This window comes from Ornithorhynchus anatinus, chromosome 14 (genome assembly GCF_004115215.2).
Source record: "Ornithorhynchus anatinus isolate Pmale09 chromosome 14, mOrnAna1.pri.v4, whole genome shotgun sequence".
In the NCBI taxonomy this organism is placed as follows: domain Eukaryota; kingdom Metazoa; phylum Chordata; class Mammalia; order Monotremata; family Ornithorhynchidae; genus Ornithorhynchus; species Ornithorhynchus anatinus.
The window spans coordinates 6286022-6309408 of record NC_041741.1 but is presented as its reverse complement, the minus strand read 5'-3'; the positions used below and the strand labels follow the sequence as shown (position 1 = coordinate 6309408).

Here is a 23387-nt window from a genome sequence, read left to right as displayed (position 1 = left end):
CCCGAGGACTAGAAGTGGTGGTTTGGGAATCCATTATCCTGAGCTCGTGGCCCAAGGCATTTAAGTGCTCAGACATTGTCTTATAGTAAGTGGCAAACCATTATTATGTTTTTGGGTATCTATTGTCACGGCATGACTCATGGTAGTTTTATGTTTGCCAAAAATGCACGCTTAAAACGGACAGGGGAACTTTCCTTGTGTGGCCACAGTTCCCCCCGTAGCACTCGCGAGCCTCAGAAACCTTGAAATGCATTATCTCAAGTCTTGTGGGAAATGGTCGAGGCCATTCATCAGAGTAAGTGCCTGTCAGAGGACGATCTGCCAGTTTCTTGAGGCTACAGCAACTTCTGGGTGGCTCTTTTCAATTAAAATAATAATCCTTAATTGTCCAGAATCCAACTTGCCTCATGGGGGTGAGCCTAAATCCTGTGTCCAATGGAATATGACAACATCGAGAAGAGATGGCGATCTGGTATATCACCAGTCCTTGATGATTAGTGCTGCGGAAATAAATCACCCATTCGAACAGCAGACCCTGTTCTCGTTATACTCTTACGTTGAGGCGGGGTGGGGGACGGGGAGAGCATATGTCTCTATTCCTCGGCCTTAGGCTGGGCATTTATATTTAGAAGCTGGATACCGGCCAATACGGCGGTCTCTGGATTGGAAAAATATGTTAGCTGAGGGGTAGTATCGTTCTTCCCGGTCTGCAGTAACAGCTCCAGGGCTTATGTTTATTTCAGTAGAATCGGTCTTGCACTCCAGCTCTGGTCATTCCATCGGATGTCATCCTGTGCGTTTCTCCAGGTGTGCGGATGTGGCGGAAAAAGTCGACGCGATCGTCCCTCTCTGCCACCTCGTGTGCACCTGAAAGGGCGTGTGTCTGCCCCATTTAGAAGCTCTCTGTTTTTAGACCCGCCTCTTGCTTGGAATCCCGATTACCGCAGAACCTTTATCCTAGGACAGCGATCTCTCTCGACTTCGATCTAGTCGGTCAGTCGACTGCTCCTCACCCGGCCAGCCTAGTCACCTAAATTTGAGCCTGTTCCGCCCTTGTCTGTAAAGATTTTCTCTAGTCCCAGTCCAATCAGCTGGCTGGCTTGGGGGAAGCCCCGACGTGCACTTTGCCACGTGCTGTACCCCTGTGTACCTGCAGGCTCTTTGCCCCCGGTGCCTCAGCAAGAACACGCCTGGCATGGATGAGGGAGCCCGGTGGCATTTTGCAAGCCATCGACGCTCTCATCGGTTCCTCTGGGCCGGTTCTCGGTATCGATGACGTCTGTCTCCCCGTGCGAGCTGTAAGTTCCTCGTGGCTAGAGGCCGCGTCGGCCAACTCTGTGGTATTGTACTTTCCCAAGTGCTTCTTCCAGTGCTCTGCACCCGCTGAGCACTCAAATACCTGATTGATGAGGCCCATCTGCCGCTCTCGGTGCTCACGGGCCCACCCGCTAAAGCAGTGTGTCCGCGAGGTGTGCTGACTGTACATTTTTCAGTGACGCCCCTCAGTGATACCGCATGAAATGATTCTAGGTAAGGCCCAAAACAAACATTTCTTGCCTCATGGAAGTATAGAATTCCAATGTGAGGTGGGTTCTATTCCCCGAGAGTAGTGTACCGGGATGAAATTTATTTTCTGTCTTAATTTATATCCTATTTTTGTCTTCCCATAAATTCCCCATTTGAAAATGCTGACCTTTTAATGGCTCCTGGCAGAGTAGACTTAAACTCTAAAGTCTGTTCTCTTTCATCTGACCATCCTAACAGGGAAGGGGGCTCTGTTGGCATTTCCTTTCTTATGGTTCGCTTCGTCTCCGCAGACGAAGATTGTCTGCTTTAATGCCACTAAGTCTGCCCCTCCTTGAATGTGTCCACAGTGGATGGGTGTTCCTGTATGGGATTTTAGATAAACTGCGCTGCCCTATTCCATGGGGTTGCATTCAAACTTCTGCATTTTAAAATGCTGACCAAACAGAGAAGTGGGGCCAGCAAATATGGTAAGAAAAATTTAGAGAATTAATTAGGTTCCTGGAGAGCCTTCCCCCAGATGATTTGAATCGATTCAGCAGTTCCCTTAATCCTAGCAAGTTTACTCTTTTCTTACATGAAACACTGTGTAATGGATGGAGAGCGGAGAGGGACAAGAATGGAGTGATTTATGGCTGTAGCAATCTAGGCCAGACAGTACATTCTTCCTCTCCGTCAGTTATATGAAAAAAAAGTGGGACTAGTAATGCTTGCTTTGAAACCATGCTCAGGGGCTGAGAGATTCATGAGCTAAACAGGGATGTACAGTGCAACGTTCCAAAGAGACTGGGTAGTGTTTCTGGATAGCTTAAGTTTAGCCTATGTTTTTGGAACGGCGCTCTTCTTTTTCGCTAAATTGAGACATTGAGAAATTGTAGGAGCTGACCGCTTTGTCTCAACCTCTCAGAACTTCCTCTAATAAAAACTGTCCAGTCTTCTTATGAATTTTAGCCCGCGTCTGAAATGCGTATTGGCAGTATTAATTGCACAGAAAATTGCTTTCTGAGTTTTTCAATGGATTATTTGCAATTGAAGTTTGCCCCTTCCATCTTCAATTATTAAAGCAGAAATGTCACGGTTCAGAAAAGGCAGAGCGATGTACAGTATTTTTGGTTTTAGGAGATGAAATAATTTGAATACTGAACCGGAGGCCTTGAATTTTCCTATTTACAAAATGGTATTTTAGAGGAAATTTGGGTACAGTGCTTGGATTCCAGTTTTCCCCAGGATATAAACTCCTTGGGACAGGTATCATATCCACTTATTCTGTTATACTCTCTCGGGGCCGAATACAGTGCTCTGCAAACGGTAGGTGTTCCACAGATAATATTGATTGCCGCCAATGAGGACACTAAGCAGAAGGGACTATTACGCTCTACGAGCCAAGCTTGTGGATGACACGGAACGACAAAAGACACGTTGCATTATAGAGAAACTTTCCACGCAGCATGACTTCAACACACATTCTCCAAGACACGATATATTGCTGCTCCCTCTCGAATCCCTGGAGATCAGCGTTTTGTTCTCCGAGATGGAGTTTGGCAAACCAGATTTAGAACTAACCCAGCATGAGATTAATTTGGGGGGAAAAATACCCTCGAGGTAAATAAAGGAACAACCAAATTTTCAGCAAATGCTTTGAAACTCTATTATGAGAACTTTGCAAAAATTAAGTTTTTTCTTTCTGAAAGAGAATATATGCATATATGCTCTTTGTTAAGCATTTACTATATGCTAGGAACACTACTAAGCACTAGGGTGGATACTCACAAATCAGGTTGCACACGGGCCCTGTTACACTTTGGGTTCACACTCTTAATCCCCATTTTACAGATGAAGCAAGGGAGGCACATGAAGTGATTTGCCCAAGGTCACTCAGCAGACAAGCGGCGGAGCCGGAATTAGAACACAGTCCTTCTGACTCCCAGGCCGGTCCTTTATCCACTAGGTCATGCTGTTTGTCTAATCGATTAATAGCATTTGTTGAGCACTTATTTGGTGCAGAGTGCAGTATTAAAAGCTTAGGAGAATAAAATAAGTCCATCAGTAGTATTTATCGAGCACTTACCATGTGCAGAGCACTGTACTAAGCACTTGGGAGTCTACACTAGAATAAAGTTGGTGGACATGCTACCCGCCCACAACAATCTTGCAGTCTAGACAACTAATAGATGAGATGACTCCAGTCAGTCAGTGGTATTTATTGAGCACCAGCAGAGCACGGTTCTAAGAACGAGGGGAAAGAATAGTACAGTCAAGTAGTTTAGACGTGATCTCTGGGAGCTTATAGTCATAAGGGAGAGACAGACATTAAAATCCACCGCAGAAAAGGGAAATGGCAGAGTTTAAGGATTTGTAAATAAATGCTTTGGGGCTGAGGTTGGGGTGGGTATCAAGCGCTGAAGAGGCACAGAGAACCCGTGAGCATGCCAACCCATGAGCTTGCCTGAGTGAGAGTGTTTTGGGGGTGGTGGGGAGGGGAAAGTGACATCTGCTGTGTGGAAAAGCAACATGGCCTCATGGAAAGAGCCCAGGCCTGGGAGTCAGAAGATCAGGGTTCTGATCCTGGCTCCACCACTTGTCTGCCATGTGACTTTTGGCAAGTCACTTCACTTCTCTCGTTCTCAATGACCTCGTCTGTAATTTGGGAATTAAGACTGTGAACCCCATGTGGGACATGGAATGAATCCAATGTGATTACCTTATTTCTACCACAGCGCCTAGTACAGTCCCTGGCACAGAATAAGCGGTGAACACCATAACAAACAAAAAAAAGGGAGGCATGGAAGTTGTGTAAAGATTGCGAGTTTTGACTTCATCCTACAGCGGGTCGGACCGCATCAGAGTTCGCTTTCTTCTTCCCGTTCGTATATTGAATCTAATGGATTTATCCCATCCTTTCTCTCCGTAAAGTCTGGAACTCTGGACCAATTCTTTGAGTAAAATTGGCCTGAAGCTCGGACCTTTATTTTGCTCATCGGGGCCATTTTCTCCTTCCTCGCTTATTCTGTTCGCCTCTTTCAGCCCCATTTATTTTCCCATACAAGGTGATGCTAATCGAATCTATATCACTGTAGCTTTTTTCCGGGAAAGTAGCGTATTGAAGAAATTTTATGTCTTTTTTTCCTTTCAACTTTCGGATGTGCTGTCTTGTTAAGAGCTGTGAGAGCAGGCAAGCTTTTCAGGCGTGTGATAGTACATGTTCTAAAATGGCATTCTAGTTCTTTATGACTTCACGCTGGAAAATGTCTTTGTGTTTTCATATTTAGAAGAGAGCGTTAAGGGTAGCGTCTATTATTTGGATTTGTTACCTGTGTTAGTGAGTGAATCCTATGAGCTAGCTGTTAGCCTGGAAAATTATAGCTCAGCTAAGCAGCACCTATTCTAATTTCATTTGAACTAATAGGTCTTTGCCACACTTCTATAATAACGTGAAAAGGTATCATAATATGGCTAAGGAGAAGAATGGAGATTGGAATGAAGCGATAGACTTATGCCGTAGGTTCAAATTTAATGTGTTTTCAAGTAGTTTGCCAAATCAAAGGGTTAAGCGTAAGTGGAGTTCTTCTTACCTTTCTTCTCTTCCGGTTGTTATTTCATAAAGATGGTGATTTCACTAATGTTTAATTCGGTTATAAGTCAAAGTGTAATAGCCTCAAATCGAAGGAATTGTTCTTCCAGTGACGTATAAATGTCTGCGAATTATTGTCAGCAGGTAGTCCGATAGGTTCATCGGGCTTCCAAGAAGTTCAGGGTGTCCATTTTAAACAGTTAACCTCTTCCCCTAAATAATCCAGCAAAGATCACTTTTTAAACGAGCTATTAAAAAACAAGAGCACTCCAGTTAATTGTCCCGCTCGTTCCCCAAGTGGGCTTTTCCATCTGAGTAAATAATAGTCGTAGGTCTGTCTTTGATGGCTGGGGTGCATAAATGGTGCAGTTATCTAGACTGTAAGCTCGTTGTGGGCAGGGGACGTCACCGTTTATTGTTGTATTGTGCTTTCCCAAGTGCTCAGTTCAGTGCTCTGCACACAGTAGGAGTTCAATAAATACGATTGAATGAGCTTCTTCCTGACAACTGATGAAACTTCCTTAAAGAAGAAATATTTGAACAAGACTCGAGCTAAATATCTGACCGCCATACTTGAAAAGACGGAAAGGACAGCGTTCAGTAATGCAGCCTTGCTTCCATTCCGCCTTTAACCTTCTGCCGCTTGCCTGCTCTGTGACCTTGGGCAAGTCACTGAACTTTTCTGTGCCTCGGTTACCTCATCTGTCAAATGGAGATTCAATCCTCACCACCCTGATGTAGACAGTGAGGCTCATGTGGGACAGGAGCTTTATCCAACCTGATTATCTCTTGAATCTGCCTCAGCCCTTAGTACAGTCCCTGACACATAGTAAGTGCTTAACAAGAGCCATTAAAAAATACGTCACTGACTGGCTTTGGCATTTCCCCTCTAGAATGTAACCCCACTGTGAGACGGGAATGTGTCAGCTGTATTGTACGCTCCCAAGCACTTAGTTCAGTCCTCTACACACAGTGAGTGTTCAATAAAGATGATTAACTGACTGACTAATTTTCAAAAAATCGATTTTGCAGAAAGACTGCAGAGGGGGAATGGGGCATTCTGGAAGAGATGTGTCCATGGAGTTGCTCTGAGTCAGAGACGACCCGGCAGCATAAGACGAGACCCTTTTTAATCCCCTCCTTTTGCAGAAGCATTGTTCAAGCACCAAAGGATTAAAACCAGCAGGACAGGGTTTTGTGTATTTTTACAATGGTGGTGAAAAAATGGAGTCATATGACACTGGGCCTTTCTTAGTTGTTGTTTCCCATGAAGAGGATACTGTCTGCTATCCAAGAGTGCAACATACGCCATCACTCATTTGCTCATTCGTGGCCGTCATTTTCCAGCAGAATCCAGTAGAGCGTCCTTCTGTCCCTGGATTTGTTGGTTTTTTCCCCCTTTTTGTAATCCTTATTTCTAGTCATCTGTGCTGTCTTTGTTTTCTAGCTGGAACACAATATTATTAGCTTGTCAGACTTGCCGATATAGCGTGATCAAAGATGAGAACAGAAATTCAGCTTTAGAGTAAAAGAGCTTTAGAAGGTAACCGGGAAAGTCACCGTGGCCACGGTCTACCGAAATCGATCAAGATAAATGCAAAAATGAAATAGTATGGATTTTACTTTGAAAGATCCAGGGCCAGGAGGCTACTGCCCAGGACTCCGTCAAGAAACGAAGCCCGCAATAAGGCGGAAGCTTGGAGGTGTTGTTCGTCTAGGAAAATGTCACTATTTGTTCGGGACTTTTCTGCCAGAGCTCCAAAGGATGTTTTAAAAAATCATAGGCAGAGATTGGAACTGCAGTCCAGAGAGTTCTCACCATCTTGGCTCTGGGAACCGTGAGGTGGACACTCCATCCCCACCCCAGCCTTGCTGGGCGCAGGCGAGATGGCAGTCCTTGATTCACCCAGATGGAATTGAATTGGATGCTGAGGGTGGGGAAATTTGGCTTCCCCTCCTGGGATGCACATACTGCCTTGGCGGAGTGTTCTTTGGGATTAAGTGTGGAGGCTGAGTGAGGATCCCTCTACCCCTTCCCCTAGCCCGGGATGGGGATGAATGAACCCAGAGCCGGGAAAGGGACGCGTGACACAAGTCTCCATTCGCTCCCCCCTTAGGGAGGCTGTTTTTCTGGCATAATAATAATTATTATTATTTGTCGAGCGTTTACTCTGTGCCAAGCACTGTTCTAAGCGCTGGGGTACATACAAGGTAATCAGGTTGTCCCACGTGGGGCTCACAGTCATAATTCCATTTTACGGATGAGGTAACAGGCACAGAGAAATTAAGTGATTCGCTCAAAGTCATACAGCTGACAGGTGGTGGAGCTGGGATTAGAACCCGTGACTTCTGGCTCCCAAGCCCGGGCTCTTTCCACTAAATCACGCTGTTTCCCCAGTCCGGTTTTCATTTGGTCTGGTTCCTGTCCAGTACTGCTGCCGTGCTGGGCACCTTGATGCCTAGTATTTCTGTTTTTCCCAGTTTAGTGCTGTCTATAAAGCCCGGGCCTCGGAAGCGGCTCCCCTGCCTACACGGCCCCGGGCAGGGGGCCACAGTGCCTCATTCATTCATTCATTCAATCCTATGTATCGAGCGCTTACTGTGGGCAAAACACTGTACTAATCGCCTCTGGAGCCAAAGGTGAAGGTGGGGTCGCACGCCCTCAGTTCTGGAAATCGTGACGTGAGTTCGTCTGATCGGCCTAAGGCCTTTGACTTCCGGGTTGGGAACCATGCTCCCAGGCTGCAAATACACGAGAGCACTCATCATCCCAGCTCCTCCCCGCTTCTACTCTGGGGGCCTAAGGTTGGAGTCGGAACTTTCTGCTCAAGGCCCGGAGCCTTATCGGGCTGGATCCCATCTGTGGGCTGTAGTTCAGGGACACCTGAACATCTGGAGAAGAGTGGCTTCTCATCCCAGCTCATCCACCAGCTCCGGATTAGCCTTAAGCAAGGGAATTAAACTCCCAATCACCCATTTCCCCCCATTGTAAAATGGGCTCAGAGTCCGTTGACTGTCTACTTTGCAGACTTGTAGAAAGGCAAAAAAAAAAAAATGTCCACAGGTCCTAGATCAGAAATTCTAGGAGACATTTTGAACAACACTAACTAGACTGTACAATCGATGATCTTTCACCTCTCCAGAGTGCTGACTGGCATCTGGATGTCAAGAAAGAGGAGCTGGGATTCAGATTACCCTCAGGGACTAGACTTCTGGTCGCCTTTAGCAACAGCATACTAGCAGCGGTGTTAAAAAAAAAAAAATCATTTTCCCACAGAATCCGCTCAAGTCATACAAACTTTGTCTTCGATTTTTGTCTTGCGGAATCTAGGTTCTGCAACCTTGCAGAGCACACGTCTTATTTTAATAATAATAAAAATAATGAGATATTATAGTAACAGTATTCATTAAGTAGAAAATAAAGTATAACTAATATTTTTAATATAATAAAATAATAGTATTTATTAGGTATAAAAAAGTCTAAGCAGATCAGACCTGGTGGACACAGTGCATTTTAACACATATTCTTTGCTGGGTTCCTGAGAAAGGAACGTGACTAACTAATTTTTAGGGGAAAATTATCCTTAACCCAGGATTACTTTACTTTATGAAACCATTGTTGAAGGTGAAAGAAAGCGAAAGGAGTTGTCTCACAAGATCTAATCAGCGAGTCAGCCCTGAAGGTGATTCGCTTCTGAGAAGGGGCAACAGCCATCTGTCAATCAATTTGCTGATCTATGTGGAATGAAAGTTGACAGGCCTCCTCGGGATGTGATTGGATGAAACTCGGGACCAGGAGAAGGGTGCCGGGCATCTCCATTCTAGGTCACTAATCCTCGAGCGCCCCGGGCGTAACGGCCAAATTCCTCGCTCCAGTGCCCAGGTAGAAGTCCCATTAAGGGAAGGATCGGAGGATAGGATGTCCTCCTCGTGACGATTCAGTAGCCTGTGGAGAAAGCCAGCAAGCTTCCTCCTGGACAGGTGTTCATATTTTTGAAATCCTGATCTGGAAAATGTATCATAAACAAGAAAACTAGTTGGAAGCTCGTCCCGGGCCGGAGTTTTGACTCCACACGTCATCACTTATCCCCAGCTGTGCGGCGATACTCGGTGGCAGATCTAATGGGGCCGTTAGAAGCGGCACCCAGGATACCGACTAATTCGTCGGAAAAATTGCCGGTCTAAGAAACAGAGGATAGTTGCTCTTAGTAAGACAGCTGGAGCATAGTTGCTTCGGAGCCGTACAGAGCCTCGAGTGTAATTGGAGCGTGAGATCTGGAGTCGGGAGACCGGAGGTTCTAAAATCCAACTCTGCCATCGTTCTGCTGCATGGCCTTTGGCAAGTCATTTAGCTTCTCTGGGTCTCTAACTTCATCTGTAAAATAGGGATGAGACACTTTCACACATAATCTCTCCCTCTAAACTGCAAGCTTGCCGAGGGCAGGGAATGCGCCCTATTGTTATTGTTATATTGTACTCTCCCAAGCACTTAGGACACTGCTTTGCACACAGTAAGTGCTCAATTAATATGACTGACTGACTGAATGAATGAATTAGATGGCGTGTCTGATCTGATTCCCTCGTATCTACCCCCGCGCCTAATGCCTAACAAATTCTATAATTCTCAAATTTGGTTTGCTTCCACCCAAACTGAAATCCGTGAACGGTCTCGGTTCACCCTATCGTTAAATGGTCCCTTCCAAAGAATCGGACTATCCCAGTGTTTCGATTCGTGGGGGTTGATGTCCAAGTGGCTATGTGTTCTGAAACTCCTGGAGAGAATGTCACTCTAAACACACCTACCAGGGACGCACGGAAGCCACTCATCCAAGCTATTCTTTATCGCTTGCTTTCTATTCCTCGCCTCCGGAAAACTATTATTTTCTAGTGAATTAAATAGCATATTTTGAGGTTCTGCATAGGGTTTGTCGGTTGAAATTTTCTTTATTCATCTGTCAGGCCTGAGCATAAGCTATTTACACTGTGAAATTGGCTGCTCGAGCAGCTGGGTTTTAGAGAGCTGGGCTCTGCAGAATATGTGCCTTTACATCTCTTTAACAGCTTGACACGAACTCCTGTCACCGAGCATTAAGGCGCCTGCGTTATTACCTGTCATTAATCGTCTCTGCTGCCGTACTGCCATAATTGCTGACCTCAGCACGGCCCACTGCTGAGAATTAGAAGCTCTGTGAAAGATGTAATGAATTCTATTAAGGATGAATATTAACGAAACTGTGTAAGATCCTACAGCCATTTGACACTGGAATTAAGGACCGTTGCCATCATTTCCTTTAGAGAAAATAGTCATTCTAAATCGGCAACTGCCGTTGCCGTGGGAAGGAAGAAAACTTTGGGGGGGGGGGTGTGTGTGTGTGTGTGTGTGTGCAGGGCGGGGAAGGAAGGTGTTTGTTCATCTAGTGGAATCCTTGGCATAATTGGAGATCAATTTGATTATGAAAGAAAGAAATGTATCTTACATTACTTAGACGTGAACATCATGTGGGACAGGGCTCTGCCCAACCTGATTATGTTGTATCTACTTCAAATCCATCAATCAATCAATGGTATTTATTAGTGCTTACTGATATACTAAGCACCTGGGAGAGTCCCATAAAACAGAGCTACCCCAGTCCTTGACTCATAGTAAGTGCTTAATTAACAAATATCACCATTAAGGCTGACAATAGTCATGGAAATCACAACAGTCAATCAATCACATCTACTGAGCACTTACTGCATGCAGAGCACCGTACTAAATGCTTGGGAGAGTACAGTAAAACAGAGTTGGCAGACATGTTTCCCCGGCCACAGAGAATTTACAGGCTAGAGAACTTAAAGAAAAAGGTCCTATTCAGTCTGCTTAAGAGGAGGGGAAGAAGAGTTTTCCGGGGTCCCATTCGTTACCCTATTTATTTTGTCATTACCCTATTTATTTTGTTAATGAAATGTACATCGCCTCGATTCTATTTAGTTGCCATTGTTTTTTACGAGATGTTCTTCCCCTTGACTCTATTTATCGCCATCGTTCTCGTCTGTCCGTCTCCCCCGATTAGACCGTGAGCCCGTCAAACGGCAGGGACCGTCTCTATCTGTTGCCGACTTGTATATTCCAAGCGCTTAGTACAGTGGTCTGCACATAGTAAGCGCTCAATAAATACTATTGAATGAATTCGTTAGGACAATCTGAAGGTGTCCGGGTGTCCGTCGTCAGGAATGATGGGTGAGTTTCAGCCCTGCTACTTCAGGATTGAGACCCTGTGCAGAGGAGTTGATTCTAGCGCTAGTGGCTGGCCCAGTGCCACTTCTTTCTTTTGACCCCACCAGTCGTGCTGCTACTGGAGCACAGAGCGAAACAAGCGGTTAGGAGAGCAGGCCCCAGTGTGTCGCAAAGTGCTCGTGCGGGCTTCGTCCTCAGGAGCCAGTTGCAGGTAGAATCGGGGCTAGAACCAAGGGCTCCCGATTCCCAGAATTAGTACTTTTTCCACAGGACTTACAGGCGTTGGAGGTTAATGTTCAGCTTGGAACTGAAGCGGGGTGGCCCTTGTGGGGAGAGCATGGATCTGGGAGTCAAAAGGACCTGGGTTCTAATCCCAGCTCTGCCTCTTATAATCATTATTATTATTAATATTATTAAGGTATTTGTTAAGCGCTTTACTATGTGCCAAGCACCGTTCTGCGCAATGGGGTGGATACAAGGTAATCAGTTTGTTCCACCTGGGGCTCCAAGTCCTAATCCCCACTTTACAGATGAGGTAACCGAGGCCGCGAGAAGTGAAGTGACTTGCTCTAGGTCACACAACAGCTAGCGTACTACAACAGCTGTAGCTGCTATTATTAATAAACATCATCATCATCATCATTGTATGTATTGAGCGCTTACTGTGTGCAAAGCACTATACTAAGCCCTTGAATTGCTTGGGTCCCTTCTGATAATGTAGAATACTATATCACTCATTAAGTACTTACTATGTGCTAAGCGCTATGATAGCTACGAGAGCATTTTATAACTTGTCATCACTAGGTCCTCTGGCTTTAATTTATTTTTGAGGGCACGAGGCTGTGAATGTAAAAATATTTTGGAAAGCTCTGTGCCTCTGCACTCCGAGCACCAAAGAAATGATGTGTTTTACAGGTCTTTTATGGATCTTTCAAAGGCTAAACACAGAGGAGAAAATATATTGGTACTATCCTGACACTCCATTAAACTAACCTGCCATTAAAATAAGGGGATCGCCCTGCATAAGATTTTCACAGTTGGACCCTCAGCAGGGAACTGAAGTGACCGTATATACGTTCCCAGGGCAAATAAGATGTGCCAACCTTACTTAGGTCACAAACACCAAGGGGTCAAATGCTGATCCGCTGAATTATCCCCCTCCCAAGTTGGCAGACTCCTTTATAAGGGTCTGCCAACGTTATTTCGGATCGAACGACCGTATAGAGTTGTGCAGTTCAGGAGTGGTGTGAAAACTCCAGACTGTAAGATTCTCAAATGAGCCAGAGAGCTAACTGGACTATCTCACTTAATAGACTCCAAGTTCGCCATTCCCAGTAGACTCCATCTGTTATTTAGAAAAAGTTAATCTTAAAACAAAACAAAAAAAGCCAATCTTCCCAGCTTTGCCTGCGAGGGGCAAACCCAAGGACAGGTTGAGACAATTTGAAGGATCCAGCGCTAATGGTTTCTAACTCATTAGGCAGCTGTCATTAGCAAGAATAGGCTTCCGGAACCTTTGTCCACCTTTCAGTTTGTTCAGATGATGTTCAGTTCGAGTTCATCGAAAGAAAGTCCCCGTGGCAAGAGAAACCTACGCAGTTTAAGGAGTGAATCCCACTGGTCTTACTAGGAGGTCACCACCTTAGAACAGTCATCATGACTGCTGCTCTCACCAATGACTTATGGGTTGGGTGAGGGCCCAGATTGGAGCTGTGCTTAAGCGACAGATATTTTTATGTTCAACTGCCCCACTGTCCTCACTGACAGGCCCGTTGCGTGTCGGACAGGCCGAGAATGGCTCAGTCACCGCACCACTGAACTTGAGAAAAACAATTCAAGCGTGTGGTGGGAGGATGTCGATAGTAAGATGCCCCTTCCTCTTTCTCTCCCCCACCTCTAAAGACTCACATTTGGGAATTGGGCCTTTTGACAACAAACTTCAGGCCCGGGTAAACCTTCTTAAAAATGACCTGTTCAACACCTTGGACTAGAAAATGCTCTCTACTATCTTTGCAGGCTTCATTCATTCAATAGTATTTATTGAGCGCTTACTATGTGCAGAGCACTGTACTAAGCGCTTGGAATGTACAGATCGGCAACAGATAGAGACAGTCCCTGCCCTTTGACGGGCTTACGGTCTAATCGGGGGAGACGGGCAGACGAGAACGATGGCAATAAATAGAGTCAAGGAGAACATCTCATAAAAACAATGGCAAATAAATAGAATCAGGGTGATGTGCATCTCATTAAACAAAATGAATAGAGTGAAGATATATACAGTTAATACAGATATGTACAGATAAAATACAGATATATACAGATATATACAGACTTGATAGTATTTAGTAGTAAGGATATTCACCAGGTCGTTTTTATGATCGCCATTGTTTTCTTTGCCTTTATTGGTGTGTTTCGCCTTCCCCCTCTTCAGCACCTTAGTTTTAGACTGTGAGCTCCGTCTCTAGGTCTAATTTATTTCCCACTGCACTCTTCCCCAGTGGTTAGTTAATCATTTTATTGAGCGCTTACTGTGTGTGTGCGCGCAGAACAATGTACTAAGCGCTTGAGAGAGTGCAGTATAATAGAGTTGTTAGATATAAGCCCTATCTGCAAAGAGCTTGGAATCAAGCAGGGGGTAGAGAGACATTAAAATAGGCGGAGGATAAGGATATATGTGTGCTCTGCGTGAATATTAAAGTCCTAAATAATCAGGGGAACAGACCCAAATGCCTAGATGACGCAGAAGGGAGGGCAAATAAGAGGAATGAGGGCTGTGAAGGTAGAGAGTGTAGTGGACTGCCGATCAATCAGTGATATTTATTGAATGCTTAGTGTCAGCAGAGCACTCTACTAAGCTCTTGGGAGAGGAGAGTGTAACAGCTGCTAGACACGTTCCCTGAAGACTCTAAGCTCCTCTCTAGACTCTAATCTCCTTATGGGCAGGGAACATGTCTATCAATTCTTTTCTATTGTACTCTCCCTCGTGCTTAATACATTGCTCTGCCCACAGTAAGTGCTCAGTAAATATAATTGATGGAAGAGGAAGGGAGTTCCCAAAGAGGGAGGACTTAGGCAAAGGGTCAGTGGGGAGACAGATGAGATAGAGAAGGAGCGTGGCTTAGTGGAAAAAACACGGGCTTGGGAGTCAGAGGTTGTGGGTTCTAATCCTGGCCCCGCCACTTATCAGCTGTGTGACTTAGGAAATATGAGCTCTCCTCATAAGGAGTGAGATTCCAACAGCAACGAGTTTTAATTTGAAAAAAAAACCAACAACAAAACAGTTCAATTGCCTACGATAAAACCAGCTGGGGAAGCTCCTTTTTGGTCTTTTCTATCAGTCACAATTCTCTACGGGGTATCAAGGGGATTTCTGCCCATCCTCATCTCCTCCATTGCAAGGGTTGACAATGAATGCGGACTCTCTACCTGTTGCTTAGTTATGCTTTCCAAGCGCCTAGTACGGTGCTCTGCACACAGTAAGTGCCCAATAAATACGATTGAATGAATGATTGACTCCAGTCCTCACCTAGGGAAGCAGTGTGGCCTAGTGGAAAGAGCGTGGGCCCGGGAGTCAGAAGACCTGCGTTCTAACCCCAGCTCGAATTCCACTTTCCTGCTGTGTGACCTTGGGTGGGTTACATACTTTCTTTGTGCCTCACTTTCCCCATATGTGTACATTGAAGATTAAATACCTGTTTCCCATCTTTCTTAGACTCCAAGTCTCATGTGGGACAGGGACTCTGTCCAGCCCGATTATCTTCCATGCTAGAGTTTAGTAAATTGGCAAAAAGTAAGTGCTTCACAAATACTGCAATAATAATGCTTATTATTATTACATAGCCTCCATGCCTAATCTTCAAAGCCCTTCTGAAGACATTTCCTGGAGGCCTTCTACCATTTATGTCTCATCTCCCCACCCTATAATCCCCAAATGCCACTTCACACCACCTAACCATTTGAGTACTCAAAATCTCCTTTCCTCCTTTCACTTATGTACCTACCTTCTCTGTTATTTCCTCCTATCTGTAATTTGTTTGAAATCTGTCTACCCCATTGAAACCCCTCTTCTCTCCCCTCTTTCCCACCACTCAGCGATCACTCCTGCCAGTTCTGTCTATTCTCCCCAGCGGATACCGGAGTGCCGGGCACACGGTGAGTTCTCAGTCGATACAGCTGACCGATTTGCATCGTCACAAAGCTCGTGGGGTCCGTACCATTCCTTTTCATGCTCAGAAACCTTGCCCTGAATTTCGAAGACTCCACGGCCGCTTAAGACCCAGAGGCTGTGGTTGATAGGGAGACTTTAGTTGCTCTTTTCAAAGTTCTCCTCTGCCCTCACTTCTTTTCCCTGTAGGTATGAAATAACGATGCCCTTCTCTGGCCAGGCTGACTGAGCGGTTTATAATGGATTCATTCAGTGCTGGCTGCTCTGAGGTGATGTAATCTCATCTAATTAAAAGGTCATGTTGGTGCTACTTTGGGATGAATGACATTCCCCTTTTCCTAGATTTCTGGTCTGCTTCGCAAAAGGTTCTTTCTTCCTCTAGACTAATACCGCGAGTCTGTCTAGTTCAAGAAAAATAGCCCAATATCCCCTTTCTCTGTTTTCGAAAGAAAGCTCTCTTCTATCATTCCCAGTTTCAGTGAAGAGAGTTTTGAGCTCCGAAGCAATAACGGAATAAGAAATTAAAGTCACGGGGTAAAAATGGAAAGAAATCTCAAGCAATGTAATTTTACAGGGCAGCTCAGATCTTTTAGCCATCTTCTAGTGAGGATGGTGCTGGGCTTCCCCCCCACCCCCACCCGCCTTTTATTTTTTATTTTTTCCAAACTGTAGCTGTGAACAGACTACAATTAAAGGGACTGTAACAGGGTTACTCGGAATCTGACCTTGTGCTCAGGCTTGCAAGAAGTTTCAGGAAGGACATTATCTTCTAGGGGTAAATATTCTTTTCGACAGATTGTGTGACCGTTCTCCAGGTCCTATGCAGAAGCCGTTCTGCGAGTCGCAGGGCCGCAGGAACTGATGGGAATAGGGATAATAAAAATAATAATAATAATGTTGGTATTTAAGCACTTTAAGCAAAGCACTGTTCTAATGGCTGGGGTAGACACAGGGGAATCAGGTTGTCCCACGTGGGGCTCACAGTCTTAATCCCCATTTTACAGATGAGGTAATTGAGGCACAGAGAAGTTAAGTGACTTGCCCACAGTCACACAGCTGACAAGTGGCAGATCCGGGATTCGAACCCATGACCTCTGACTCCAAAGCCCGTGCTCTTTCCACTGAGCCACGCTGCTTCTCTGGGTCTCAGTTACCTCATCTGAAAAATGGGAATGAAGACTATGAGCCCCATGTGGGACAGGGACTGTGTCCAAGCTGATAAACCTGTTTCTATTCCAGTGCTTAGAACAGTGCTAGGCACACTGTGAGTGCTTAACAAGTACTATAACTACTATTATTATTTAGAAAGGATAGAAAAGAAAGATTTTCAACCTCAGAAAAGGCTCACAGCAGGGGACATCACATAACTCTGCTCTTTTTACTTTGAGACATGTCCTCTGGAGTGGACGTACAGAGAAGCAGCGGGGAGGGGCTAATAAATCTGGTAAATGTAAACTACCAAGGTCTTACCTATTCCTGGGTGCAGAGAAGAAATCATACTTTTTTTAAAGCATAACTACTTTGGTGGGTTTTACCGTAATAAAACCGAGGCAGACGATTTAATCTTATTTCAAAATTAAGAGCCCGTGCATCTTATTCGAAGAAATATTAAGCACAGATTCTGGTTCATTATTATTTAAGCTAGAAAACACATAGAAATAAACCAAGGCTCCAAAAAAGAAAAATTCAGCACCCTAGTCTTAGGAAAAAGCCTAGTCTCAGTAAAGCATGCTAATGAGAGAGTTGGCAGGGATGGGAGGAAGAGGGCGTTCAGGTGATGTCAACAGGGCCAGGAGAGACAGTATGTCGTATCGCTTTTGTTGAGCGTCTTCGCTGACGACTCGTGTCGTTTCTCTTCCCTTAAACTTTGCTGGTGACCGGAAGCACGGTCGCTCGAAGGACTCACGAGGTGTTCGGATAAGGTTCGTGGCCCAAGGCTGGCTGTGAGAGGGCAAGTTACGAAGGAGAAAAGTTAGATATGTAAACGAGTACATCTCCGAACACTAGGATGCCCCATCACATACGTCCCCTAAGCGTTTTCTTGCCACTGTTGGAGACAGAACACTGGGCTGGGTGGACCATTGGTTCAGCGTTGGGGTCACATTTCTATGGCTCTTATATCTATCCCCTCTAGATTGTAAGCTCCCTGTGGGCAAGGACTATGTCTGTCTATGTCTCCCGAGCGCTTAGAGCAGTGCTCTCTGCACATAGTGAGCGTTCCATAAATACGACTGACAGATTGACCGATTTCACAGCTCCCGCTTTGACTTTCAACCCACCGAGCTGCCGTGAGAGCCGTGGTAGCCAAAGGAGCGATGACATGATTTCCCCAATCTGTGTTAATAATGAAAGGTAAGAATAATTCTTGTAAATTAGCCTTTTAACTAACAACCCTCCCTCCCTTACAAATTATATAGAATATTTTTAATACTCAGGGAATAATTTTAGATGTCTGAAATCCATAAACACCTTACAGCTTGAATATCTCTGCTACCCTAAAAGACATTTGCATTTTTTTCAGTTGTTACAGTTTCTGGTGATTGAATGTGGCCATCCGTAATGTTGGCTCAGACACTCTCTCCCTCTGCCAAAAGTGTATAAACAGATTAAGCTATATGAAGTTGAAGACCAGCCAAAAAGATTGGGTAATGCATATGTTTGTTGGGTTTTTTTCATGAAATAAATTTAAGAAGATAGATTATTGATTGATTTTTTTTTTTTTTTAGTTGTTGGCTGATGGGTTAGTCTGCAAATGCCCAGCGGTCTCTTGGTCTTTGAAAGCAAAACTGTTTTTAAATGGCATAACCACTTTTATTTGGGAAAAAACTGCTTTTTACAGTAGATTGAATACTTCCTATAAAATTTTTATCTTCCGTGCTAGCAGTGCCTGTAAGATATTATGGCGGCATTGAAATCGTAATGATTCCTTTGATATCGTAATAGCTCTGAAGGGCCATTGCAGTGTAAATATGCAAGAGTATCCGACAAGTTGAACTGCTAATTGAAGCCACCAAAAATCATGTCACAGATAACAGCAGGACTCTGGCAAGCTTGTCGAAGGAAAGGGAATTGGAATCTCTATCTCTGTGTTACCCCCTGCCCCTTTCTCTCTCTCCGTCCCCCATCCTTCCTCCATCAGATGTATTCATCTTCAGAATGCCCCCCGCCCTCTGTAGACTGTAAGCTCTTGTGGGCAGGGAATGTCACTGTTTATTGTTGTATTGTACTCTCCCAAGCCTGTAGTACAGTGCTCTGCACACAGTAAGAGCTTAATAAATAGGATTGAATGAATGAATGAACAATATGTTTAAACAGTAAGCTCCTGATGGACAGGCACTGTCATTTATCTCTACTGAACTTTCCTGAGCACCTACTAATAATGTTGGTATTTGTTAAGCGCTTACTAGGTGCCGAGCACTGTTCTAAGCGCTGGGGTAGATACAGGGTAATCAGGTTGTCCCACGGGAGGCTCACAGTTAATCCCCATTTTACAGATGAGGTCACTGAGGCACAGAGAAGTGACTTGGCCACAGTCACACAGCTGACAAGTGGCAGAGCCGGGATTCGAACTCATGACCTCCGACTCCCAAGCCCGGGCTCTTTCCACTGATCCACGCTGCTTCTCTACAGTGAGCAGGGAGCACATCTGCCAGCTCTGTTGAACTGTACTCTCCCGAGTGCTTAGTACAGGGCACCACATATAGTAAGTGCTCACATGCCATTGAATGGTTGATTCTGCACAAAATAGGTGCCCAATAAATACTGCTGAGCTCCCACTGTGCCTGGATGTCAGAGACCCCGTCTGATGTTGCGTACCATCTCGGGGTAGCCAGGTTTCCGACTGCTTTATTGCCCTACTAAATGGGTTGATCTTCCCTTGCAGGAGAAAATATTGTTTTACAAGTAAGCGAATAGTCAGAAAAGCCAACAGCTATCTGTGGGACAGATATGATCAGGCAGGATAGAGCTTCCTCAGAGACTTGAGGGAATTGGATCTTTGAAGGAGCTGAGGTCATTGAAGTTTACCCAAATTGTGCACATTCTGCTGGGACATTGAATGAGCAGTTTAGATATTTTTCTTTGACATTTCTAATGTGCTGATTAAAAGAAATAAAAATAACCAAAGGCTGCTTTTAAATATACTATGTGTCAAGTGCTTACTATGTGCCATGGACTGTACTCAGCACTGGGGTAAATACAAGATAATCAGGTTGGACACAGTTCACGTCCCACATGGGACTCACGGTCTCAAACCCCATTTTACAGATGAGGTCACTGAGGTACAGAGAAATTAAATGTGGTCCAGTGGATAGAGCACGGGCCCGGGAGTCGGGAGGACCTGGGTTCTGATCTCGGCTCTTCCACTTGTCTGCTGCGTGATCTTGGGCAAGCCACTTCACTTCTCTGTGCCTCAGTACCCTCATCTGTAAAATAGAGATTAAGACTGTGAGCCCCATGTGGGACAGGGACTGCGTCCAACCTTATTAGTTTTTATCTATCCCAGGGCTTAGAAGAGTGCCTGGCACATAGTAAGCGCTTAACACAAGAAGTTACAATAAAAAAAGCTAAGTGACTTGCCCAAGGTCACACAGCGGACAAGTGGCAGAGTTGGGATTAGAACCCAGGTCCTCTGACTCCCAGGACTGTGGTCTTTCCACTAGACCAGGCTGGTTGAACAACGCTTAGTCAGTGCTCCACACACAGTAAGCGCTCAGTGAATGCCCTCGATCGACGGAGGCTGGTCTCTAAAATAAAAAACATGAGCGGTAAAGATGGCCGGCGCCATAACAGTATCGGTCGACTGCAAACCGGACTGCCTAGTGTCAAATCGGATCGGTGCCCCGCCTAGTCTGGGGACCCCACCTTTGATCGTTAGAGTCGGACGAAAGGGCACGCTTTGCCACAGAAGCAACCTGACCTTTCCCGATCCAACAGCAGACCGACGTAGGTTGTAAAAGCCTGTCACAGCAGGCGAAGGAGTAGCAGACATCCCTTGCAGCCTCCGGCTTTGAATGGAATGTACGGTCCTGAAAAATACATGAACTTAACAGCGTCGGACAATCAACCGGCTATCCCTTTGGGGAACCATTTTCGTCCTTTCGTTCATTCACGCATTCGAACTTTTGAGCGCTTACCGCGCGCAGAGCACTGCATTAAGCATTTGGAAGAGTGCGGTATGACAAGAGAAGCAGTACTGCGTAGTGGATAGAGCCCGGGCCCGGGAGTCAGAAGGTCACGGGCTCTGATCCCGGCTCTGCCACTTTTCCTCTCTGCGACCTTGGGCAAGTCACTTCACTTCTCTGGACCTCGGTTCCCTCATCTGTAAAATGGCGATCGAGACCCTGAGCCCCAGGTGGGATAGGGACAGCGTCCAACCTGATTAACTTGCTGATTAACCCAGCGTTTAGAACAATGCTTGGCACATAGTAAGTGATTAACAAGTGCTACGATTATTATTAATAGTAACAACAAACAGGCACGTTCCCCGTCCACAACGATCTCACAGTCTAGAAGGGAGACGGACATTAATATAAAGAGATAGATAAGCGACGGATATTTACGTACGTGCTGTGGGGATGAGGGGTTAGGGCAGAAGTGGCAAGCGAGGGGCCCGGTGCCCTCATGAGGTGGCACGCTGCTCCCCGCGGCGGCCAGAGTGGCCAGATACCAAACCATAAAGGACACGTGGACGCGCTCAGAAGCCCACGTGGCCGGCCGGCGGCGGCCCGTTCCGCACCGCGGGGTAGCACGAAGAGGGAGACCGTTTCAAGAGGTACGTTTCCGAGCCGCTTTTCACCTTTAGGCCGGATGGTCTTCGAACGACGGAGACAAGGTCAAGCAATCGCCAACTTTGAACCTCGTCCTCACGCTTCATAGCTCAACTGGGCTCTCTCGCCCTCCCCACCGATGTTGAGAGCAAGGGAGGATTTTGAAAAGTGGGGTTTTAATATACCGATTGAATTGTAGAAAGGCGTCTCCAGCCAGTTGGTCATTACCTTCTGGACTGACCCTCTGGAAGCCATGCAATCTGTTTGTCAGTCTGTGTTCTGGAAAGAGTTCAGAAATTCTGAAAGTTTGGAATGTGAGTGGAAGTCATTTGAAGGTACTTTGCCCAGGTCCCATTGCTTCTCCTAAAATGTTTTATGCATTTCATTATTGCCTTACATTTGAATATAGTGAGTCTAATTGAAGAAGAGAAGGAAGACGTATATAATGGATTCGTACCTCAGGCGTATTTTGTATCGACGATGGGAGCTCCTCCTTGAGATTAGAATAAAACGTCGCTCGTTCAAGTATGAGGAAAACGAGAGCATATTTAATAACGGAGAATGAGCAGTATACACAGAAAAGGTGTTTGTAACGTCGTATAAAATTAAAGGCTCAAGGAAGCGTGAAAATTAAACAGATCGGCTCAATCGGCAATGCTCTGACGGTACGAATGCAGGACCCCAAATGACTAACCATCCTTTTAAATATGTCTTTGATAGAAACGAATGTACGGAAGGAACACGGGGCAAAACTATGTGATTTTGAGACTCCGCATGCCCGGATTCCAATATTCGTGTGGCATCTGAACTTTTCACCATTTTCAGTCAGTCAATCAGTGGTACTTATTGAGCACCTGCTACGTGCAGGGAACTATACTAAGCGCTCGGGAGAATGCAGGAGATCTGGTTGACAGAATCTCTGGTCTAGAGGGAGACATAAATGCAGATGGGGGAATTGGCAGGTTAGAAGGATAAGTACATCAGTGCTGAGGGGTTAAGGGTGGGATGAGTTATCAGGTGCATAAAGTGTCTGCAGTCAGACTCGGTCATCTGTAGACTTTTTTTCAGTTTAGAAATGGTCATTCACAAGTGTCTGTCTTCTCCGTTGACTTTCGACATACGAGACAAACTGCCGCTATTGTGGAATTGAGGGCCCGGGGAACAGACTGTGGATTTTATGTTTGCCCGTTCAGAATAGACTCGATCCAGACCGTAACCGTTTTCTTGGCTCCTGTTCTGTAAAATGGTTGCCTTTTATAAACTATCCAGATTGAGGCAAATATTGTGGTCTGTTTCTTGTTTGAGAAGGCAGCCTGGCCCAGTATTGGAAAGAGCTTGGGATGGGGAGTCAGGGGACCCGAGTTTGAGTACTGGCTCTGCAGCTTGCCTGCTGTGTGACCTTGGACAAGTCACTTAGCCGCTCTAGCCATCCGTTTCCTTATCTGTAAAATGGAGCTAAACCATCTGTTCCCACCTCCCTGTTAGAGCGTGAGTCCCGGTTGGGACAGGGACTGTGCCCTTAGCTGATTATCTTGCACCTATTCCAGTGCTTAGCACGTAAGTGCTTGATAAATATCATACTTCGGGTTGCCATTTCCCATTATATGAAATATTTGCCTAACTTAACTATTGCCTGTTTTTCTTTCTATTTTTGTCTACTGTCTCTCCATTAGACAATTAGCTCCTTCAAGCTTTTACTTTTTCATATTCCCCAAGTGGTCAACTCCTCCCCCATCTTGAATGTAAGCTCGTTATGGGCAGGGAGCTTACTGCTAATTTTGTCTCTGTATTTACTCTCCCAAGTGCTTAGTCCAGCGCTCTGTACATAATAAGCACTCAATAAATACCGTCGATCGATCGCTTGGTCCAGGGCTTGGCGCACCATGGCCATTCAATAAATGCCGTGCGTGTGGACGTTGGTGTTTGGTGCCGTAGGTATTACCATTCTTCCGTATTTTAAAAATGGGATCATTTCCTGCCTTTCGTTTCTCACCCCCTGGCCAGTATGTTTCATCTGCTCCCTCTGACCAATACTGTCAGTGCCCCGCACCATCTTGGAAATGATTCTACCATTTTTGGACTTTCGGGACTCTGGTTTCAGCGAGGCCACCCAGATTCATCGATTCAATCGTGTTTATTGAG

General features: G+C 45.4%; 1 long non-coding RNA gene across 1 annotated transcript in view; it reads left to right on the top strand.

Annotated features, from left to right (window-relative positions):
• The window catches only part of LOC120638831, a 52898-nt gene extending 30314 nt beyond the window's left edge, over window positions 1–22584 (top strand). The window contains exons 3-4 of the long non-coding RNA XR_005660814.1: window positions 17733–17829; window positions 21655–22584. This is a non-coding gene — a long non-coding RNA (uncharacterized LOC120638831). The remainder of the gene's footprint in view (window positions 1–17732; window positions 17830–21654) is intronic.
• Window positions 22585–23387: the final 803 nt, after the last annotated feature.